Source organism: Acomys russatus, chromosome 23 (assembly GCF_903995435.1).
Source record: "Acomys russatus chromosome 23, mAcoRus1.1, whole genome shotgun sequence".
NCBI classification, from domain to species: Eukaryota; Metazoa; Chordata; class Mammalia; order Rodentia; family Muridae; genus Acomys; species Acomys russatus.
Genome location: NC_067159.1, coordinates 54,260,650 through 54,283,030, shown reverse-complemented (window position 1 = coordinate 54,283,030; position 22,381 = coordinate 54,260,650). Strand labels below are relative to the sequence as shown.

At 44.9% G+C, this 22,381-nt stretch overlaps 1 protein-coding gene and 1 non-coding gene across 4 annotated transcripts in view; one reads left to right on the top strand and one right to left on the bottom strand.

Moving 5' to 3' along the window:
• The window catches only part of St6galnac3 (ST6 N-acetylgalactosaminide alpha-2,6-sialyltransferase 3), a 491,799-nt gene that overhangs the window by 11,157 nt on the left and 458,261 nt on the right, over positions 1 to 22,381 (top strand). The gene's annotated exons all lie outside the window — the stretch shown is intronic.
• On the bottom strand, positions 2,397 to 2,526 carry LOC127206723 (small nucleolar RNA SNORA17). The gene has a single exon (XR_007832829.1). It is a non-coding gene; the product is annotated as a small nucleolar RNA SNORA17 (small nucleolar RNA).

Sequence of the window (22,381 nt, the reverse complement as noted above, 5' to 3'; positions counted from 1 at the left end):
TAATGTTCAATTATTAGGAAAAAACGCCTCTTTCTCATAATTACTTTACCTGTAAGGAAACCAATCCTTAGAGAACACTCGCCTTCTTTTTTGTAAGCCTTTGCCAGGTGAGTGAGAACCTCCCAGGACACAGTGAGTGTAAAGAGTTGTCACTGTGTGCAGCGTGCCCTGTGTGCAGCAGTCCTGTGCGCAGCGCGCCCTGTGCGCAGCGCACCCTGTGTGCAGCGTGCCCTGCATGCAGCATGTACTGTGTGCAGAAAGGCCAGGCATTATTTTCAGGGTTCAGGAACAACAATGCCATTGTTACATTGTGATTGTTATTCAGCATCTACTTTACAGAGAAGGAACTGAGGCACAGAATGGATAATCAGGTCACAACATTGTTCTGTAGCAATGGTGAGGTTGGAACACAGGCTCTAGGGTCTGGGTGTAGCACATGCGTGCAAGCACACACACACATACACACACACCCTTTCACTCTTTCACTCTGGCTCCAAAGATTTACCTTCTGGTGTTAGTGTGCGCATCAGCTCAAGCTGCTTCAGAGGAGCTGTGGGCATGTCAGACATAGCTTGATTTTTTTTTGAGGGGGAGGGGAGGAAAGGGTTTATTTGGATTGCACTTCCATATCTGTCAGCGAAAAGTCAGGACAGGAAATCAAACATTGTAGGAACCTGGCGAATGGATGGAGGAATTCTGCTTACTAGCTTTCTCCTGTTGCTAGCTCTGCCGGCCTGCTTTAAAAAAAGAATTTTTTATTAAACTTTTTATTGCTTCCCTGTACATTTCACATCAGTCATCCCAATCCCACACGTCTTGCCCTCCCCTCGTACCTACCCTTCACCCTTGTAATCTCCACCTGCCCTCCTCCCCCAACAGGGAGAAACAATCTAGTTCTGGAAGCTGCAGTGTGTCACAGTGTGACCCACAGTACATCCTTTTGTCCACATTTCCTTGCTTGCAAATGGTCATTGCGGTGAGTCATTGGTCTGGTGCGAGGCATCTGCTTTCTGCTGCTTCATCAATACTAGAACCTCACTAGGACTTCTCTCTGACATCCTGTTGCTGCCCTGTGTCATGGAGATCCTGTAGTTTTGGATTTTGGGACCGGCCCCTTCATGTACTCCAGCAGTTCACTGATGGGGCAGATGCTGGCGTGGGCCAATGCAGAGCCCTGGATCTTGGCTTGAGAGGTATCTGAGCTAGTCAGCTGGCCAGCTCTTCTATGTTCATGCCCTCAGGGCCAGCTCACCAGCAACTCCTGTAACCAGGGCCTGCTCTGCCCTGCTGCCCAGATGAGATGCAGGGCCCACTCTCCCATGTATTGCAGCTGGCAAAGGCTATGGCCAGTTCTTCCTCTCTCATCTCATGACTTCGGGGCAGTTCTCCTGCCTGCCATAGATGGTGAGGGCTGAGGGAGGGGGGAGGACATCTCTTCCTCATTTATGCCACTCTCAGCAGACCAGAGGCAAGGCTGGCTATCCCACACTAATGCCCTTGATTATGGCTCACCCAGAACCCGTACAGTCAGGCCCAACTCTACTGTGCTTCCCAGGTGAAGTTCAGGGCCTGCTCTCCTGAGTTCTGCAGCAGGTGAGGGACAGGGGGAGCTCTGCTGCTTTCATGACCCCAGGACCAGGTCTCCCTCCTGCAGTAGGTGGTAAGTGTGGAGTGGGGAGAAGGAATCTCTGCCTTGTCCACACCACTGCACAGAGACAGTGATGGGTCAACTCTTCCACACTTGTGTCCTTGGGGCCAGCTCATCTGCAACTCCCATAATGCAAGGGGGCCCTGCTCTTCCGAGTACTGCAGCTGGAACAGAGCGGAGTTGTCTCTCCTGCAGTCATGACCCTGGGTCTAGCTCTCCCATGGTGCTAGGTGAGGGATGGGGTCAGTTCTGTACAGCCCTCAGACATCAACATGTCCCTGGGCAGCAACCTAGACTAGGAATGTCCACCTGGACTTTAGTGGTAACAGACCCAGATGTGGCCCTCAGAGGCCAGGCCCCCACCACGGACTCAGGTGACATCACCAGCTACTATTCTCAGGCTGTTCCTCACTGCTCTCGGGTCTCTAGTTCTGCCTCTCTCCATTGTGCGCAACATCCATCTGTTTCTCTTTCTCTTCTATTTCTCCAACACTTAACTTGCTCCTCTTAGTGGTGCCCAGGGTCTCTGAGTGTCTGGAGTCATCTCTGGAGTGGTCCCAGAAGTGCTATGCCTAGCTTGTGCATTATGGTGCCGGGCAGGGTTTAGGCACGGTCTGTTGCCTGCTCCCCAGGCCTGTGTGGTACTGGACTGGTGGTCATCTCAGGCTAGCTCCCTGTCTGGGCCCCTTGGAGCTGAACTTATGGTCATCTCAGGGTCACTGTTTTTTTTTTTTTTTTTTTTTAAGAGAATGCTAGGCTACTAGTCACTCAGATGTTCATAGGTCAGAATACTGTGTAGACACAGCCTCTCTCCTCTCTGCCACCTACTGACACACATGTGACGCAGCAGCCACACCCGCAATGCTTTTAGGGGCAGGCATAGATTTTTAACTTTAGACAAACTGCTTTTACATCCTTCAAAGATTTTTAAAAAATGTTTCCAATCAGGTGGTACTTGTGAAGACTTAGGTCAAGCTGCACTTGGTGTACTTAATTTTCTCACCAAGATGGCATTTGAGTTTGAGCCTGTTCATTCTGGGTATGTGGGTGGTCCTCCCGGTTCTCCGCCGTGAAGCCATGGAACAGCTGGAGAGACGTTTCCAGAAGATTGGATTATGACAGTTTCTGTTTAAACCCTTTGAAGGCTTTCCTTTCTACTCTGTGCGAAATCAGAATTCCTTCCCACACTGCATAGGGTTTGTGAACTTGTCTTTTACTCCCGAATCACACAGCCTTGTGAACTTTTGCCTCACTCTGTGAACTTGCACCTCTGCCTCCCTCCTCTGTTTGTCAGTTCCTTGCTGCGTCAGGTCTCTCTCAGATGCTGTTCCTTGTCTGCCCTGTTTTGCCCCTGGTTCCTCTGGAAGCCCTTTTCACCTTTTAAGACCATCATGGAGACTTCGATCTTTGCTGATCTTCCTGAGACTTCCTTTCATACGCCCCATCTAGGGATGCCTGTTACAGGACAGTGGCTGTGGACATTGGAACCCACCAAGGAATGTGTAACAACAGCTCACTTGCTGAGCCAGCTAGCCCCGAAAGGTCAAAGGAATGACATTTGGCAAATGGACGTGTTTCATTTTGCAGACTTTGGAAATTTAAATATGTGCATCATACTGTAGACACGTATTCAGGATTTCAATGGGCAACGGCTTTGGGTTCAGAAAAGGCTGATTCTGTAATTACACATTAATCAGAAGTTATGGCTATTATGGGGATACCTGCACAGATTAAGACAGACAATGCTCCAGGATATGTCTCTAGTAAAATGAAGGGTTTTTTTGCATATTACAACATAAAGCATATTACAGGTGTACCACACAAACCTACAGGGCAAGTAATTACAGAAAGATTTCACTACACTTTAAAAGAGATGCTTAATAAACAGAAAAGGGTAATAAAGACCCCAAACATAGATTACACAGTACTTTATCAACTTAATAAACAGGAAAGGGTAATAAAGACCCCAAGCATAGACTGCACAGTGCTTTATCAACTTTAAATTCTTAAATGCCAATGAGAAAGGAACAACAGCTGCAGACAGACATTGGATATTAGAAAATGCTGCTGAATTAAAACAGCCTGTGTATTTTAAAGATGTGTTGACCTCAGAGTGGAAACCAGGACATGTGTTATGTTGGGGAAGAAGCTTTGCCTTTGTTTCCACAGGAGAAGAAACGCCATGGATACCATCAAAACTGATAAAGATTAAATTCAAACAAGAGAGAGCTCCTAAAGAGAGGTAATAGTTTATCAGACAGCCTGGCCACTCAGTTCAAACTAACAGATAAGACTAAAGTTTTCTTCTTAAATAAAAAGGGTAGTTTTATTTTTGGTATTAAAAACACAGTTAAGAGATTTGAAATGTTGAGCCAGGTGCAGTGGTGCAGGCCTTTGATCCCAGCAAAATGCAGAGGCAGGAGGATCTCTCTGAGTTCCAGGCCAGCCTGGTCTACAAAATGAGTCCAATACAGCCAAGACTACACAGAGAAACCCGGGAGGGAGGGATGGAGGGAGGGAGGAAGAGAGAGAGAGAGAGAGAGAGAGAGAGAGAGAGAGAGAGAGAGAGAGAGAGAGAGAGAGACAGACACACACATACACACACAGACAGAGAGAGACACAGAGAGAGACACAGAGAGACAGAGACAGACAGAGACACAGAGAAAGAGAGACAGAGACAGAGAGAGAGAGAAAGAGAGAAATTTGAAATGCTTTAAATAATTTTAAAGGGCTGTTACAGTACAAACTTGTTTTCTAAATCTGTATAAGTTTGGAGTAATTGGAGCTAAGATGAAAAAAAATAATTGAGCAGTGTGGTGGTGCCCCATGTCTTTAATCCTAACAGACACAGGCAGTTCCCTATAAATTGCTTTCTAAATCCTACAGTTACAATGAATAGGGTAGTGGTGGTTCACACCTTTAATCCCAGCAGTTGGGATTCATCTGCCTTTAATCCCAACACTCAGTAGACAAAAGCATGCAGATCTCTGAGTTCAAGGTCAGTCTGGTACAGATCAAGTTCTAGGTTTAAAAAAACAAAGATCCAGGTGCAGTGGTCCACACCTTTATTCCTGGCACTTGGAAAGCATATGCCTTCGATCCCAACACTTGTGAGACAGAGGCAGGCACATAGACATTATAGTGATTTAATTTTAAACATCACTTGGAAAAGGCAGGCTGAAATTTAAGATGAATGCCCTTTATAATTTAAAAATATCTATACTTGAATGTATATTTAATTTCAGATTTTCAAAATAACTTTTAAGAACTTGAATTAAGAGATACTTTTTCTATTGCTAAAAACTGTTTTGCCCCAGGAAAGAGATAAAGCCTCCCCCCACAAAACAAAACAAAACAAAAAACCCCAAACAAACAAACAAAAAAATCAAAACCCAAAACTAAAAGAAAACAAAACCCCTCAGAGTTAGAGTTGGGTCAGAGTTTTGTTTTTATCTTTCTAGGAAAATAAAAACATCTACTAAGGAATCCGAAGACCACTGGGCAAAGGAAACATCTGAAGAAAAAGGATTGATTATCAAGAGAAAATGTGACAAGAGCCAATTGGCCAAGTGGTACTGCCCACCTCCATCTTGTCTCTTTAGCCCTTTGCAGACATATGTGGCAAATAGTCTTTATGTGGTCCCAGTTTAATAAAAAAAAATTGAAGCTGGCGCTCTCCTTTTCTAAACGCATGTATGCTTGTTAGAGGGAAATCCAAAATCTTTGTCTTACACCGGAAGAGCCACATGGTATTGGACAGAGGAAAACAAAAGATAAAGGATTGTTCTGTTGCCACTGATCACATAATCTTTTGGCTTTCATTTTACTCTCTAATTTTTAAGGTATATTATTTCAAATATCATTATTATTATTATTATTATTATTCATATGTAAACTTTCTCTTGCGATACTAGTAGTATTACAGAGTATTAACTAATTTTAGAAATAAGCTTCATATAGCTTCTTGTACTTATTTCCAGGTTTGAGTCTGAAACAAGTAATTTAGAAACAATTTGTGTATCTCGGCTTTACTTAATAGATTATGGTCCTCAAACCTTTCGATATCTGCTGAACAGGGCATTTAAAATGTTTAGGTTTTTCTACCACTCCTATCAGTAAGGTTTTAGGCTTCCAAGAAGATGATGGGTGCCCCAATAAGGGATCCACCTGGATTGTGTAACAACACTCACTGAAATAAAACAAAAAACAAAACACTGTTCCATGTGTCTTCTGCTGCCTGGCCTGCACCGACAGTGGACACTCTTGAGCTGACTGTTACGTTCTGCCTCGTCAGGACTGCCACAAAGATGACAAACACCACGCAAAGACCAGGTTCAAACTGCAGACTGCTTAGGACATTCAGATTTCTGAGTTCATGTGATGAACATTTTACAGAACTCTGAACTCAAAAATACTTAATCCTACGACGGCCAAATATAACCGAGCTGGACACTGTGCAAAGTTTGGCAAAAATTGCTTCATTATCGCAAATAATTTTACTGTATTAGAGGTAAAAAATTGTTTCTTTTTATTTAGACAAAGGGGGGATATAGAAATATGTAGCTCTGGCTGTCCTGGACTCACTTTGTAGACCAGGCTGCCTCAAACTCATAATGATCCGCCTGCCTCTGCCTCCATTAAAGGCGTGGGCTGCCATGCCCGGCTGAGCCTATCCTTACAGCTCTTTGTATATTGATGCAAAGTTAAGGTTATCTTTTGGTTACAGCATACTATGTATTAACTCTTTTTAAAGGTATTGTACCTGTGTAATCCTTAAAAATACAATGTGGAGTTCTAGTCCTTTTGAACACTACTCTCACAAACTGTTTAGGATAATTAAGAAATGCAAACTAATTGTCAAGCAAACTTGTGGTTTTGTTAGGTACTAGTTTTCTAAGTTAGTCAGTATATAGCTAGAAAATAGTAATTCAGATATACTAGAGATAGATAGATGGTCTTCAAAAACCTCAAAGATCTGTAGAATGTGACATTTAAAGATGCTTTATTAATTTGAGAATTTTGACAATGAGACGTGTCAGTTTCTGGCAGCACCCCTTTTCCACTTTGAAGAAGATGATGAACATCGAAAAACCTTCTTATGGAGATGGCTTCAAATGTGGTAAACAAGCCACTGGACAAAACTGCCCTTGTTTCTGCTGCAGACAGAATTCTGCTTGAAGTGGGCAAGCGTGGATGCAAGCTTAGCTGACTGCCAAACTCTGCCAAGACAGAGTAAACAAGTCCTCAATAGTTCCTGCGTCACAAATATGTCTGTCAGATCCTGGGAGCCAGAAGGCTGAAGACAATGCTCCAGCGTTACAGAGATGTCTTGAGTAAATGTCCAGGTGGCCCCAGTATCTGTCATTTCTGTAGTTTTGGAGGCTCCTTGCCCTGTACCTCTTGTTTGCTCAGATAATATTTATTCTTCTAAGGTCTCAGATGTTGATAAAGACTAAATAGTTATAAGTGTTATAATTAAACTTAGTTGTTTGGGATTTAAGAGGATGTTTTAGATCTGAAGATGGTTTTTGACTGGAATGCAAATTCTTATAAAAATGATTTAGGTATAGAAACTTTGGTCTCACAAAGATAGGATATAGTGTAGAATACTTTCTTCAAGGTTGCCAAATGCTAATGGACTAGAAATTATGAATGCATTTTTACTAGATAGTACCTATTTTTGTTGATGTCAGAAAAAAACTCTTTTATTTAGACAAAAGGGGGAAAGCATTACAGGATCTTTGATCCCACTGTGATCCCTGAGATTGAACTGAAAATCCCTGTTTTTTGTGGTTGAGCCCTAACACACCTTTAATCCAAGAACTTTGTGTTTATTGTAAACCAGTTATTAAGGTGTGGTTCAGCCAGCCTTATGCACACCTTTAATCCAAGAGCTGTCTGTACACAGAATTTAATAGTTAACTCTAGATCAAGAGGCGGAGCAAGAAACCAGCTGACAGGGAGTAAGGAGAAGGAGGGACTTTGAGCTGAGGAGTATCTAAGACAGCCTGTGGAAGTAGAAGAGCTCTTTGGCATTTCTTTAGCTTGGGATTTAGCTTGGCTCTTAGCTCTCAAGCTCTTGAGCTCCTCAGCTCCTTGGCCTTTGGCTTTTTGGGCTTTGAGCTAGCAAGCCTTTAGCCTTTTCTTCTGGGCTGTCAGCTGAGCTAGTGAGCCTTTTGGGGCCATCTCCATTAGGACGTGAGCTGAGGAGGAAGAGCAGCTGGATGCTTTCTCTGGCTCTCCTAGCTAGTAGGTTTTTCACCACAGCGTCTGGCTTCTGAGTCTTTATTGGTAAAATAGAATGAACAGGGGTTTTTCAATTAAAACATCAAATGCCCACAGCATTTTCTTAACATGTGGACTCATGAATATTTATTTCTTTACTTCTCAGCCTAAAGACAGAAAGGTAAGAATTCATTAGTGGTTTTGCTCATCATTGTATCTAGCTCCTGGTGAAATGGAGCCTGCAGACATAGAATGGAAAGATGAAAGGAGAGAATAAAGTTCAGGCAGGAAGAATAACGTGTGTGTGTGTGTGTGTGTGTGTGTGTGTGTGTGTGTGTGTGTGTGTGTGTGTGTGTGTGTGTAGATACGGTGGTTGAAGGAATAGGACATTTTGGGGGACAGTGGTGAATGTGGTTGTCTGGCACTGAGCTGGTGGGCAGAGCTGGGTGAGATGAAGTACTTGGTGCCAACCCTGTTCTCCTCTTCAGTGGACTGCAGCCTTTCTCTCTAGACACCAGAGTCCTCGATGTTGAGAGAGCTTTATTATCCAGTTACCGACGGCAGGTGGTGAACCAGAGAGAGGCCTCTCTTACCTCAGCATCTCCTCCAGCACTCAGCCTGTGGGACAAGCTGTGTTCTTCACATTCCGAAAGGGCTTATCCCAACTGTGTTCTCACCACAGCAAGGGCACAAACCAGTCCAGAGAGCACCATTTAAATTTCACAACAATAAAATAAACATATGCCAAAGACAGAAGTGTGTGTGTGACAGCCAGTAGGCTGAGCCTGAGCACTTCCTCCAAGCACTTAGGCCTGTAACATAACAGTGTTGAATTTCTCAGTCACCGCCAGGCTCCCAGCTGTTTGGCAGCCCCAGCTCTCCTGTTGGTACTGTTGCCTTTGAGGAGGATGCTGGGCGGCTGTCTTTGAGCCCCTCCTGCAAGGACGATACTGTCCGAGGTCGCTGGTATTTGTTGTCTACCTTCTATGCGGCAGCAGGTGTATAAGGGTTCTCTACATAAGCAAAGTCAATAGATTGACTGTGTATCACCAAGGGGCTGCTGAGAATGTAAAAGCTGTTCAGTCCACCAGGCCAGATGCCCCAGCATTGCTATGCCCAGGAGGATTCTGGGAGGAGCCGCAGGTCTTCCGTCAGCGTTGGATGGCTGAAGAAATAGGTTCTGATGTCAGGGAAAGATGATAGCAACAATACAAACACTAACAATGGGGCGGCCGGCGGGTGGGTGAGTCGTCTGCTTTTCCCTGAGCCTCTCTACCCTGGGGCTGCTTCGGGAAGGCACTGGTAACTCTGAGGAGGGTCCCTGCCCCCTCACCTAACCCTTCTAGGGAATAACCTCACGAATTGCCGGGAGGCGAGTCTCTTAGTAGATTTCCAATCCAATTAAGTTGACATCTAGGTTCACCACCACACCAGGGGAGCTAAGATGGAGGCGAGATGTCACAGCCTCTCTCTAAGGATTACCATCCCACTTGACAGTCAGAAGCCAGTGCCGGGAAGCTCAACCATTCTCTTCAGTGAGTGGAGGTCAGTGACAGAATCACCCTCAGGTCTCTCTGACTCAAAACAACTTGCTTTTTAGCCATTTGCTCTTCCTGTTGCTGTAAGGAATTCACCAGAGAAAACCACCTGGACATGGGTCCAAGCCAATACAATGTCTTTATTAGCCGGCTGGTGGCTGCACTGGGTGTTTGGTACTCAAGTGTGGTTGCAAACCATTCTCTGGGTGAGTTTTTAAGCACAAAACACACATTTTGGCTTGACCATAGTTGAGTCAGCAAGAACAGTTAGCTAGAAGTGGAACTATAGAGCCAAAAGGCAGAGTTAGTAAAGTTAGGGATTTCCCACAACTACGGACTTTGATATATTACGTCATTTTGACAGGTGTTGCTGCCTGCATGCTAGATTCTAGGGCCTGAATGGTACTTCTGTCATGGCGTCAGTGGTGCTGAAGACTGGGGGCCTGTTACGACATCTGTAGGGAGGAGAACGGCTGGGGCAACTGACAGGAGCTAAGCAGTCATAGATGCTGTTGAAGAAACTTGTGGAGATATTTGGATCTGAGTAAACCGAGCATTAGAAACACCAAGGAATGTTTTGAACTCTGGTGTGATGTGAAGAGCTTCCAGTCCAGGCTCCTTAGAACTTGGCTGAGCTCGGCCTTATGGGATGGCTCAGTGCTGAGGACTTGAGCCGGATCTCGGTGGACAGGCATAAGCATTCTCAGGCTGTGCTCCTCACCATGACTTCCTCCCAGAGCAACCTTTAAAGGACGCAGCTAAAAGTATCTGATCCCACTTGTAGCCAGTCGAAGGCTCTCTCTCCCTTAGGGTAAACTGCAGGCTTTTTTTTTAATCATTACTTTCCTGCCCTATGTGACCCCTGTTTCCTCTCCATGTTCTTAAAGGCACCCAGTTTCATACTCGCCCTGAACCAGCTACTCTGAGATATTTCAACTTACGGGCTTAGAACATGTCACTTGTGTAAAACAATAGGTAAGCCTAGATGACTGTTCAGCCTGGATCCCAGGCCTGGAGGAGCGTGGGTAGTTTAAACAGTCTGAACTTGACCTTATAGATACTAAAACACCTTTGAGACACATCTTAAACACAAGACTGGATGTATATAAGCAAGGCTACATTAGGGATAGAATAGCCCGCTATCTTACTGTTGTTTTACAGCTTTTGGGCATTTTTGACCATTCTGCTCCTTTGTCCTCAGAAGTCAACTGTAGCAGCTTTAGTGGATTTCCAGAGAGATGTTCACCAGAAAGGTGTCTACGAGAACATGACACTGGCACCTCTTGCCTTGGATGTGGTGCAGCCTAACTCCCCCAACCCCCACCCCCGACATGGCCACACACATATATGTATATATGTACATATAGTGTATGGGTGTTTTGTCTATGTATATGTCTGTACACAACTTGCATATACTGCTCTCAGAGGCCAGAAGGGAGCACTGAAACCCCTGGAGGTGAAGTTCTATGTTTTTGTTAGCCACCATGTGGGGTCTAGGAATTGAATCCCTACTTCTCTGGCAGAGCAGTCAGTGCTCTTAAGCTAGGAGCTCTGTGAGCCTCCATGTGAGCTTCCATCAAGAAGGAAAACAAGACCCGAAATAAATTAATTATCAAGGAAATACATTCATTCTAGGTTTAGTCCAAGGATGAGGGCCAGGTGTACACCATGATAAGAAAGACCATATGAATATAGAAACACAGAATCCAATGGTTATCTATACAAGACAGACACCTGTTTCTTAGAAAAACCTCAACAGAAAAAAACTCTTGCTTGCTTTAAATTATACTGGAAAATTCAAGTGCCACCGAAGGCCCAGTTTATAGTATTCCATCTTTAAAATGTGGGACTAACAGCAGTGTAGATTGTTACCTTAACTTTTTGCTGAGACCATCTACCTGCCTGATACTACACTTAGGAAAAAGTATTACATATTATTTTGTAACTTCAAGTATTATTGCCTTAATGTCTCTTAGCCCTGTTACAAGCTGCTTGTAGACCTGTTAATATAGTAATACTTTTATGATACCTGGAGTTAAAGGACTACTCTTCTGCTGTTTTATCATGTATGGGTTATTTTGTATATGTACAGGGCAAGTAGGTATATAATTTGATAAAGTTGAAGTCATAAAATAATATTAACAGAAGATGTAAGAATTTCTGCATGGTCTAAGTCTTTGTGTACCTTACTTGTAAATTATTTGCCCTGAAGTTTTAGAAAACAGTTTCTGAATTTTAAAATTGCTGGATTCATGCAGCCAGCATTGCATGTTATCAGAGATCAAAGATTGTAATAATAATACATTTTGTAAATTGTAAGCAAAAAGTTATTTTTATATTATATACTGTCTAATTGTTCATCCTAATGGTTCTTGTTTTCACCTAGTCATGGAGATTCAGTAAGTGCCTTGGAACAATATTGAATTCTCTTAGCTTGTGTGTGTTAATTTAAATTTTGAATTCAACTGGGATTAGAAGACTATCAGAATATATGTATGTTTCAGGATATTTGACCTGCCATTTAAAAAAAACCACTTTTACACTGAAAAAATAAAAAACAAACCTCTTGCTTTTAACACATAACATACATTTGAAATAAGAAAAAGATAAAACTTTTGCTTCAAACTCATAGTGAGCATATAGATAAAACCACTGCTTTAAACTTACAGTAAACAAGAGTATCAAGTTAGATGTTAGGACCTTTGTAACTTCCTTTTTATGTAACGATTATATCTATTTTTATTTAGTTTTATTTTATGTGTATTTGTGTGAAGGTGTCAGATCCCTTAGAACTGGAATTACAGACAGTTGTGAGCTGCCATGTGGGTGCTGGGAATTGAACCCGGATCCTTTGGAAGAGCAGACAGTGCTCTTAACCACTGAGCTATCCCTCCAGCCCCTATATCTATTTTTAAATCAGGTAATTTTTTCCATACATAGAGAACCTTTGTATTAGATAGTATAAAAACTGAAGACAGAATTAAACAGTTGTCAAAGCCATCTGCTTCATCCAAAACTGTCTGTGTGTTTATATGTCTAATTGTCTGTATATATTGTCTATGTATGTATGTATGTTTGTATTCATGCATGTATACACACACATATCATTTTGTTCACATATATGTGGATGAATAGTGTCTTTGGGAGCTCCCTTGTTTTTCATTGATTGTATGTGTGCATGTGTGTGTGAGGTTTGTATAAATCTGCTTGCTTTGTCTGCCAAGGTGTAAATAGCAAGGCCACCATCCTGAAAGAGTTAAAGTATATAAGCAGCAGCCATCGCAGGTCATTCACGGATACTGTGACCTGCCTTGGTTTACCCTGTGTGCTGGAGCTACTTCCTTCCTCTTCGTAGTTTGCCTTCAAAGCTGAGTGGTTTAAACTTCTTTTTTGAGTTCGTAGGATGAAAGTTTCTGGGGAAAACAGAAGCTGCCTTTGACCTACCTGCAGGGCGGATTAACTATTAGAATATACATCACTGTGGAGAGCTTGGGATGGACCCGGGGCTGCTGTGAGACCTCTTTATAGCCATTTGCTGCCTTCTGTGTGAGGAGGAGGAGATGTGCACTAACAATCCTTTGGAATGCATGGACACCTAGTTCCCACCAAGCACAGAGCCCGCCGTCAGTATCCTAGAGCAGAGTTCGGCCCGCTTTGCTTTAACCTGCCTCCACGTGTTACAAAAACCTGCTTTGACTGTGACCTTCCTGGTCACTGTAAAACCTTCATTAAACCGTTACCATGTTGGACCATACAGTTTGGGATTATGAAAATCTGTGTTCCCATGCCATGGTCACTCATATTTGACTCCAGAATAAACTGTGCTCTACCCCATAGGTGAGAGCTGTGCTTCTGTGTTTTGTTGACAGCTCTTTGGATTCGCGCTTCCTTGAGCCAGCACATATGTTTCTCCATCACGTTTGTGCAAAAGTAAAGATCTGAGGGTTGGAGACAATGGCTGTGATAAAAGATAGCAGCTTAGGGATAGACGGGGATAAAGCAGATGGAGTGTAGGGGATTTGTTTTGTGCTTTAGTGGCGGGAAGGGGGAGAAAATGAGCCCCAAAAGCTGTAAAGAAAAGCGACTCCCCAAGCCAGTGCCACTGAGCGGCATGTGTGCTGAGGACTATGGCGCTTAATTACCACATGCAGCTTTATGGACAGTTTTATGAGAAACTGCCTCATAGCTTTTCATGGCTCACAGTAAAGCGAGATGCAGAAAGACAGAGGAGGGTTTTCATCATGTAGGCAAAATGCACTCTTCCATGGTCTGTGGTGAGCGCCTGATGCTGCCCAGTTCTCAGCACTGACTGCAAGCTGCAAGCTCTCCTTCCTTCCTCCCTCCCCTCCTTTCACTCTCTCTTTTTTTCCTTGAAATGTCTCATTTATCTGTATCCCAAATGGGCCTTGAATTTTGGCCACAGCCAAGGATGACCTTGAACTTCTGCTTACTCTGCCTTCTCCTCTGAAGAGCAAGGGTGACTAGCAGGAGTCACCGCATTGGGTGCCTGTGGCTCAGGGGCTTTGTGCGTGCTAGGCAAGCACCCTGCCAACTGAGCTACACTCCCAACCCAGCTTCCTGAGGACATCCTGTGACGAGGCAGAGGCCAGCAAGTCTGGAGAACTCCCAAGGTGCAAGACAGAGCAAAGAAACTGGTACGACTGTGAGGAAACTCCTTCCCACCACTCCAAGACGTACCTATTCGGCATGACTACTGTCTTCCAGCTGGAGATAGGTAGGAAGCTGCAAGTGCAGATGCTGTCAGCAACCTACTCCTGTCTGCCTAAAGGCAGCATCTAACTCCTTACCAACAGGACAATTCTATAAACTTTTCTTAGTGCAGTGACCCTAGTGACTGCAAACATCACAGTCCATTGGTTTCTGCCACAGATTTATCTTCCAAGCTTCCTGCTTGGTCCCTGGTCACCCAGTTATCCACGCATTAGTGTCATTATGAGTAGATGAGACAGTGAGAGACTGCAGTTAGGCTGTGAGCTGGAGTCCTGGATGCTCAGGGTGGACAGCCTTAGGACTTGGGGTGGACCACATACCCCGCCTGTTCAACTTGAGGGGTGGACTGGGCATGGTGATGTCCTCTGCTCCACTGGCGGCAGAAGTGACGTGCAGTAGGATGGTACAGTCTGTGTGGCATTTCATCTTGCTTAAACCACCTTCAGTGACAAGGACCCAATTTCCTACAAGTACCTGCTTCGCTTCTTCCTGTGGCTGCTGCAGCTTGTCATATTGTGTCACTTCAAGGCTGGGGAAGCCTAGGGATCCCTTGGCTAATTAGGTGTTTTAGGAAAACTGTCAACTTGTTGCCAAGGTAGACATCGTGTGGGCTGGAGGAAAATGGGTTTGCTTATGGCAACCCTCCTGAGATCCCTGAGGTTGGAGCTAAGGACACACCGCTGCCCACCTTCCCTCCTTCCTTCCTCTTTTCCTTTCTGAGTTTTTGAGACAGAGTCTCACTCCATAGTAGCCCAAGCTGGCCTGACACTTGCTAGGTAACCCCTGCTGGCTTCAGCCTCTTCAATCCTCCTGTCCTGGCTTCCCAAGTGTTGGATTTAGAGATGTAAGCTAACACTGCTGACTCGCTCAGCATTGCTAAACCTCAGTTTCCTCTTGGGAAATGAAGACAGAGCTGTCTCCTGGTGAGGACAATTGTGATAGAGATTGAGATACTTGATACCATGTGAGCTGGAGTCCTGGCATGTGGCACATGTTTACTGACTGCTCTCTCCCTCGATCCTTCTCCCTCTCCCTCTGTCCCCTCCCACCTGTCTTTCCAAGACAGGGTTTCTCTTTCCTGGACTCACTCTGTAGACCAGGCTGGCCTTGAACTCACAGAGATCGCCCGCCTCTGCCCCCCTGAGTGCTGGGATTAAAGGCATGTGCCACCAAGCCAGGCTGATGGGTCACTCTTATTTTAGACAGGAAGGAGATGCTTTGAGTGGCGGAGGAGCAGGGGAGCCTAAGAGGCATGTGCACATTTGGTCTCCCCTCTCATTTCTCTTAGGTTTCATGCTCCTCCAAGCTGAATGAAGTTGGATGCATTGTAAATGTACCAGCCTTTCCCACAATGCCCTGAGATAGACGCTGGTGACACCCTGACACAATCAAAACATGAATGGCCTTGGTTGAGTTGTCTAACTTTTCATCTGCTTCCGTGCAGGAGTGATGGCCACTCCACGGAAGTCAGTGGGCCAGATGGGAGTTGCTGATGGAGGACTTGGTCCCCTAGGTAATTACCTTCACCTAGGCTGGTGACCAAAGGGCTGCCACCTCTGCCTGATGCATGCATGAGGTGAGCAGGTTGCAGGGGTGGCGGAAGGCAGAGAAGCAGGTGCTGCTGTCCCTGCCTGGTGAGGGGCGAGGGTAGAGCTAGACCATCATCTTCCAGTTGAGAAATGGTTTTATGGACCTGGCAGCCCTCACTGGGTAAAGAACATGCCCTGGACTCAGGATTCTTCATCTTCCCATCTTCTCGGCAGCTTGTTGTGTTTGTCTTACTGCTTTAGGGGATTAGAAAGTAGTTCTTGAAGGCTGTTCTGTGATGACTTGGAACATTAATGTGGAAACATGCAGTGTACACGTAGCTCTAGTCTCTAATTGGCCCTTCACTCCCTGAAGCCCTTTACTTAATACATATATATATATACACACACACATATATATGTATTAAGTATATAATAGATATATAGATATATATATATCTCAAAGTGGCATAGACATTGAAATAGCCAGTGGCTTGCCAGGAGTGACCTGTCTGTGAGTGTGGGATATTACTGATGGCCCAAAAGGGCACCTCTTGTTCTTATCCAAGTCACTCCCCCTTTTACACCCCTGAAGGAAACCACTTCCATATACACCCTACCCCAAGACCAGCAAGACCTCCGGTTACCGATGGTCCTTGCCAGAATGATAGGTCTTCGAAACTTGATGGCACCAAATTAACATGATACGATCCATTTCTACTCTTTCCTCTTATGGCTGCACATTCCAAAGAGTGGTGAGGTAACTCCAGTGACAGCTTCCTCGAGAGTAGTTTCCCAGCCTTAGCCAGTGCGCTCTGTCCTGTCATCCCCCCCCCCAACCCCGCCCGCCCCATCCACATGTCAGCTTCCGCTTTCTCGTCTCTTCTTTTGGGTAGAGTTTGTTGTGATGGGTGTTGCTTTAGCCCTTACTCTCCACGAACTCCGAGTACCACTTTCTTTGTTATTGTCTTGATGATTATTGTGAGAGGTGATAGTGTGAGCTTTTACTTAGATCTTAGAACATAATATCATTTTGCTCCCTTGGTTCACATGTCCAGTTACCCGTTTGACTTTGAACGCTTTTCAAACGCCACGGGCAGCATCATTAGTTCCTTTCTCGAGCATGATGCGTTTTGATTTATCCATACTCTCAGCCTTGCCTTCGTTCTTTATTTCTCCTGCTTTTGATCTTCTATCAGGGAGGGCTTGCTTTTCTGCCTACAGAGCACCTCTTAACATCTCTCTGCTTCCTGTATGTCTTTTTTGGTTCTTGTTTGTCTGAAATGCTTTATATTGCTATTGTTCCTACGTTTTCTCTGGGCGTGAAATTTGAGGCTGTTATTAAATTCTTTCAACATTTTCAGAGTTCTTTGCTTACTTAGGGCTTTTTTGACTTCTGTTGGTAAGTCAGCTAAAGTGTATTTTTTGTTCCCTTGGGCTGACTTCAGGGGTCTCTCTCTGTTGTTTTAGGAGTTTTATTATAACGTGCTAGATAAAGTTTTCTTTTTATAGTTCCTGCTTGGGGATTTGGGGGCTCTGTGGCTTTCTCTGACTTTGGGAAGTCCTGAGCTATCATCCTGTCAGATGCTGCCTTTTCACAGTCCTCCCTCCCCTGGCCTGTAATTACACGTGTGTCAAGCCTTCTTGCTCTGTTTGTTTAGTCTAGGCGCTCATGCTTTTGTCTTCCCTGCTTTCTTTAGTTTCTCCTGGTTTCCAGTTCCCGTCTCTACTATGTCTTTTCTGTTACGGTTAAAATCACTTATTACGTTGCTTGCTGCAGTTAGCACAGTTGAGAGCTAGAGCTCGCACTTGGCTGTCTTTGAGTTCCTCACTCATGTTGGTTTCCTAGGGGCGATGCTTCAGTAGCAGAAATGCATCTTCTCATGATCATGGAGGCCGTGAATCAGGGTGCTAGCCACCATGCTCCTTCTGAGGCTCAAGGGTACCTCACTCCTCATCTTATCCAGCTTCTGGTGCTTACATGGCACCACAGTGACGAAATAAGTATGGATTATGGCCCAGAAAGGCAAGGTATTGTGTCTCCTCATTGCTGTTTCAAGACATCTCTTCTTGTCTCTCTTTTACTTTTTTTTTTTTTTAGACTCTATTTTACTTTTACTTATGCATGTGCCTGTGTACCTTATGTGCCTGTGTTTGCAAGTGCCTCTGTCATTGTGTCCCCTGAAACTGGAGTTCATATCCCATAAATCCTTGCACACGGTTCTCATCTGGGCTCCTTCTCTCTGTTACCCATCCTCAGAGCAGACTCTTCCCGGCCATGTGCTATTTGCTCATGCTAACCCATGGCGGCTCTGCCTCTTCTTCTCCTTTGCTGTACCTGCCTTGTCTCTCTCCGCTGTGACCCTTCTGTCCCCCAGTCCCATGGACTTTAGTTCTGCCTATCTTTCTTTTGCCCTGCCCAGGTGTAGGCGTTTCACTTGTCAATCAGGGATTATTTGGAGGCAAGGTTATACAGCAACACTTGGGATCCGTGATAGTCTGTTTGTAGAAGATGACAAGTGGGCCTCTGGGAGCAAAATTATTAACAATTAAATACAAAGCACCAGACCATGCTATAACACAACCCTGTCATTTTTATCTTCCTATAGAGAGGAAGACTTTAAACACAACATCTATTTCAGGTGTCTCTCGTGTCTGCAACCTGTGTGCTTGTTTCTGCTCAGTTATTTCTTCCTTTGCCTTCATCTTCTCACATGTGACTGTTTGTGCTCCGGAGTCATACCTGTTCGTGACGCTGCCGTCCTTTAACACAGCACCTCACATTGTGACGAGTTCCAACCATAAAGTTATTTTTGTTGCTACTGTTACGAGTCACAATGTAGGTGATCGCTGTGAAAGGGTCTTACAATCCTTCAAGGGGGCGTGACCCCACAGGTTGAGATCCACTGCATTAGTTTCAGGGTTCAGCAATTATTTTTAACTGCTGCTTTGTTCATTACAAAGTGGGACAGTGTCTCAGCTCCCAGCCTCTGTCCCCGCTGGAGCCCAGTGCTACCTGTGGCTGCTTCTGTATCCTCCAGTCCCCCTCGCTATTCAGCTGTGTCCCTTGAACTGCTGTTGAGGGAATGCAAAGCAGTCCAGCCTCTCAGAGCTTGGAAGACATCTCATCTCAACGCACCCCGTCTTTCAGAGGGTGGAAGTGTGTGGTGGATTGCTGTGCTGGCGCAGGCTTAGGTGGAGTTCCAGCTCGTGGTTCTCTCTGTCCTTCAGCCTTCCCCTCACATGGCTGGCCTGCTTACTCACCATTTCCCCTTCTCTGACAATGCTCATTCCATTACCAGAGTTCTGATATAATATGGCATTAGGACGTGACGAGGCAAGCTTTATTGGCCATTAGTACTTGTCTGGAGTGGAAGGCATAGCCTTGGACCACTCCGGGCATGTACTAATGGGCCCATAAAGCACATCCTGGATTGCCAGCCCCATTATCTTCGGCTGTTACATCCCTAGAATTATTGTACAAATACCACCTCAAATTATTTCCCTTTTGTTGTTGTTGTTCTTCTTCTTTTTTTTTTTTTCCTCAAAAGATTAGCTCTCTTTTATGGGAGGCAATTCTTCACATGACTTAGAAAATTCCCTCCTCAAGGCAGGGAACTTAGAATGGACGTGCTGTGGAGTCAGAACCTGTTTTGTGACGTGTTCGCGGTGCTGCTTGCTGATCCTCGCTGTGGTATCCTGCAAGTTTCTAAACCCAAGGTTCAGTTTCATCACAGGCAAATGACAGCAGTGGTGTGTCCTTTAGCATCCACACATGCAGGGTGCTGGAAGGGACGCCTCAGCAGTTAGGAGCACGCACTGCTTTTGTGAAGAATTGCGTATGGTTTCCAGCATTCACATTGGCTGGGCCACATGCCTGTGACTGCAGCTCCAGAGGGTTTGACACCCTCTTCAGGACTCCTTGGGCCCCTGTATCTACATGCTTGTTTCTACATGCATCCACACACATAAACACATGATTAAAAATACAAATAAATATTTAAGAATAAATATGCACAAAAACACCCGAGTTCTGAACATAACAGGCTGTCAGTAAAATCACAGATACTTGTTATTATGATGGAGATGATAGTGAAGCCAAATAGGACTTTCCTTTTAGCTAATCTATTGATTTGTAGATGGAAAATCTGTTGTTGTTGTTGCTATTAGCAAACTTTCTTTATTAATTTGGTTGGCATCAGAAGGCTGATGGCAATGCTGTCAGAAGTCTGTGACATGATCTCGGGGGACCTTTGCTATCTCCCTTCCCAGTTTGTACTTCCTAGACTTTTGCTTTAGTTTAGTCTGTGCCTCATGCCCAAAGGTCTCTGCTTTCTCCACACAATTCTGCTGGTGACTCCCATGGCTGTGTGAGGCCAACTTCTGCAAGAGCTGAGGTAGTCATGCCCGTTGGTGGGGTGAGGCAGGGAAACAGCCACAGAATAGTTCTTTTCTTCCCCAATTAAGCAAACAGAAAAACCCATAATTCAACTGGGAGGAACGTTATGTTTTGTGGAGGGAGTAGACTTACTGTGACGCAAAGCCGGAGACTGAGACAGACAGCGAGGACCGTGAAGTGTGCTGAAGCGGAGAAACAGGAGAGTGACACTCCCTAAGTGTCCGTGTTCCCGGGGCTCACTGCTGTTGCTATGGGAGATGTGTGTGGGAGAATTTACTCTGAAGTGCAAGCAGACATTACCTTCCCTCTGGCCAAGATGTGCACATCCTCAGAAGGCAAAGGACTCCCTGCCCAGCTCCCAAGAACTGAGCTTCTCTTTTGCTTGTGACAAGCTGTCACACACCGGTCCAGTTATTAGTTTTTAGAAAACAAAACAAAACAAAACAAAACACAGACTTCCTTGGGAGTCCTCCTGTTTTGGGCTGGATTTGAGGGTCCTGAGGGAATTTTCTTGATGGTTTGTAGCAGGAGCAGATGCGTCTTGAACCAACCCCTTGAGGTCCCTGTCTAACTTCCTCTCTGACTGCCCCCCGCCCCCCGCCGGGCATCAAGGTGATGGGAATAATGGGGCTAAGTAAGAGCTAGTCAGGCACACTGTGCTCAGACCCAGCCTTGCGCCTGCCACGGCAGTCAGTATGCCAGTGAGGCCTCTCCTCCGCTCATGTGTACCCTCAACTCACTGAGGCATGGGCAGAGTCTCTGAAACAGAAGAGGCTTGCCCACATTCATAATATTAGCAGGCTCTGTGTAGACTCAACCCCAGACTTGCCTGCCTGGAGAGCCCTGCCCGGTGTTGTTAACCACTGCCCACTGTCTGGAGAACCCTGTCAAGTGACCTAAGTACTGTCCGCTCTCTGGAGAACCTTGTCAAGTGACCTAACCACTGTCCGCTCTCTGGAGATCCCTGTCAAGTGACCTAAGTACTGTCTGCTCTCTGGAGATCTCTGTCAAGTGACCTAACCACTGTCTGCTCTCTGGAGATCCCTGTCAAGTGACCTAAGTACTGTCCACTCTCTGGAGATCTCTGTCAAGTGTCTGCTTTCTAGACACCATGATTGCTTTTTTTTTCCTTATAAAAGTCTTGCTCTTGGTTATCTTTGTTGTTATTTTTTAATTAAAAACTTAATTAGTTGTGTGTGAGGTTGTGTGTACATTAGTTGGGGTCAGGGAACAAGTTGTAGGAGTCAGCTCAGCCCTGCGACCATGTAGGTCTCAGGGATCAAATCAGGTCATGAGGTTAGGTGGCAAGTGTCTGTGTCCCTTGAGTCACCTAGCCAGCTTCTTCTTGTTATGTTTAGTATACAGTGGCTAACACAGCGTACAGCTTATGTGACATAGCTTTATACGGAGGGATTCACAGGCCCTTTGAACCCCCTGAGATCTACCAGCTGGGGTCCGTGTTCTGTGATGCGACCTCTTTTCTACTTTAACCACTCCCTAATGTATATCAACGCTTTCCCATTACAATTGGAGGTGGAAGCTGAGCGTGCGCTCTGACGGCTGGGCTTAGCCGAGGTTGGCCTGTGTGCTGCTGATGCCTCAAAGGGCAGGTAGAGCAGAAGCAGACGCTGTGGGCTTGCTCAGGGTGGAGACATGTCTGGGCCAAGAGCGCCTTCTTTGGACTGACTGTTTCCTGACACTTGGTGGCAGGGAAAGGGTCTAAAATGCTTGTGGCAAATAAACCCTCAGTGGAGACAAGCTGGGACAAAGAGCAGCCCCTTAGGTATTTCCAAGAGTCTCTGTCATTGTTGAAAGAGCAATACATGCACAGTGAATAGTATGTGTATGCATGTGTGTGTACATGTGTGCATGAGTGTGTATGTGTGTGGCATATATGTGTGTATATGTGTATATGGTGTTTATATTTGAATGGCTATGCATGAGTACAGGTATATGCGTATTGTGTGTATGTGTACATATATATGTATTTAGTGCATATATGTGTGTGTGTGAGTGCATGAATGTGTATGTGTGTACACATATGTGTGGATGGTGTATGCATGTATTAGCATATATGTATGTATGTGTATACATTAGGTGCATATGTTCATGAGTATATGTATGTATGTATGTATGTGCTATGTATGTTTCTGTGAATGTGTGGGTACATATATGCACATACACGTGTATAGATCGTGCATGTAGGTGTGTATATCTTCATGTATGTGTGTTTGTCTGAAGACAATGAAAAATTTGCACTTGAAATCCAAGCGCATCCCCTCTGGTGCACCAAGATGCAGCATGACAGCTAATC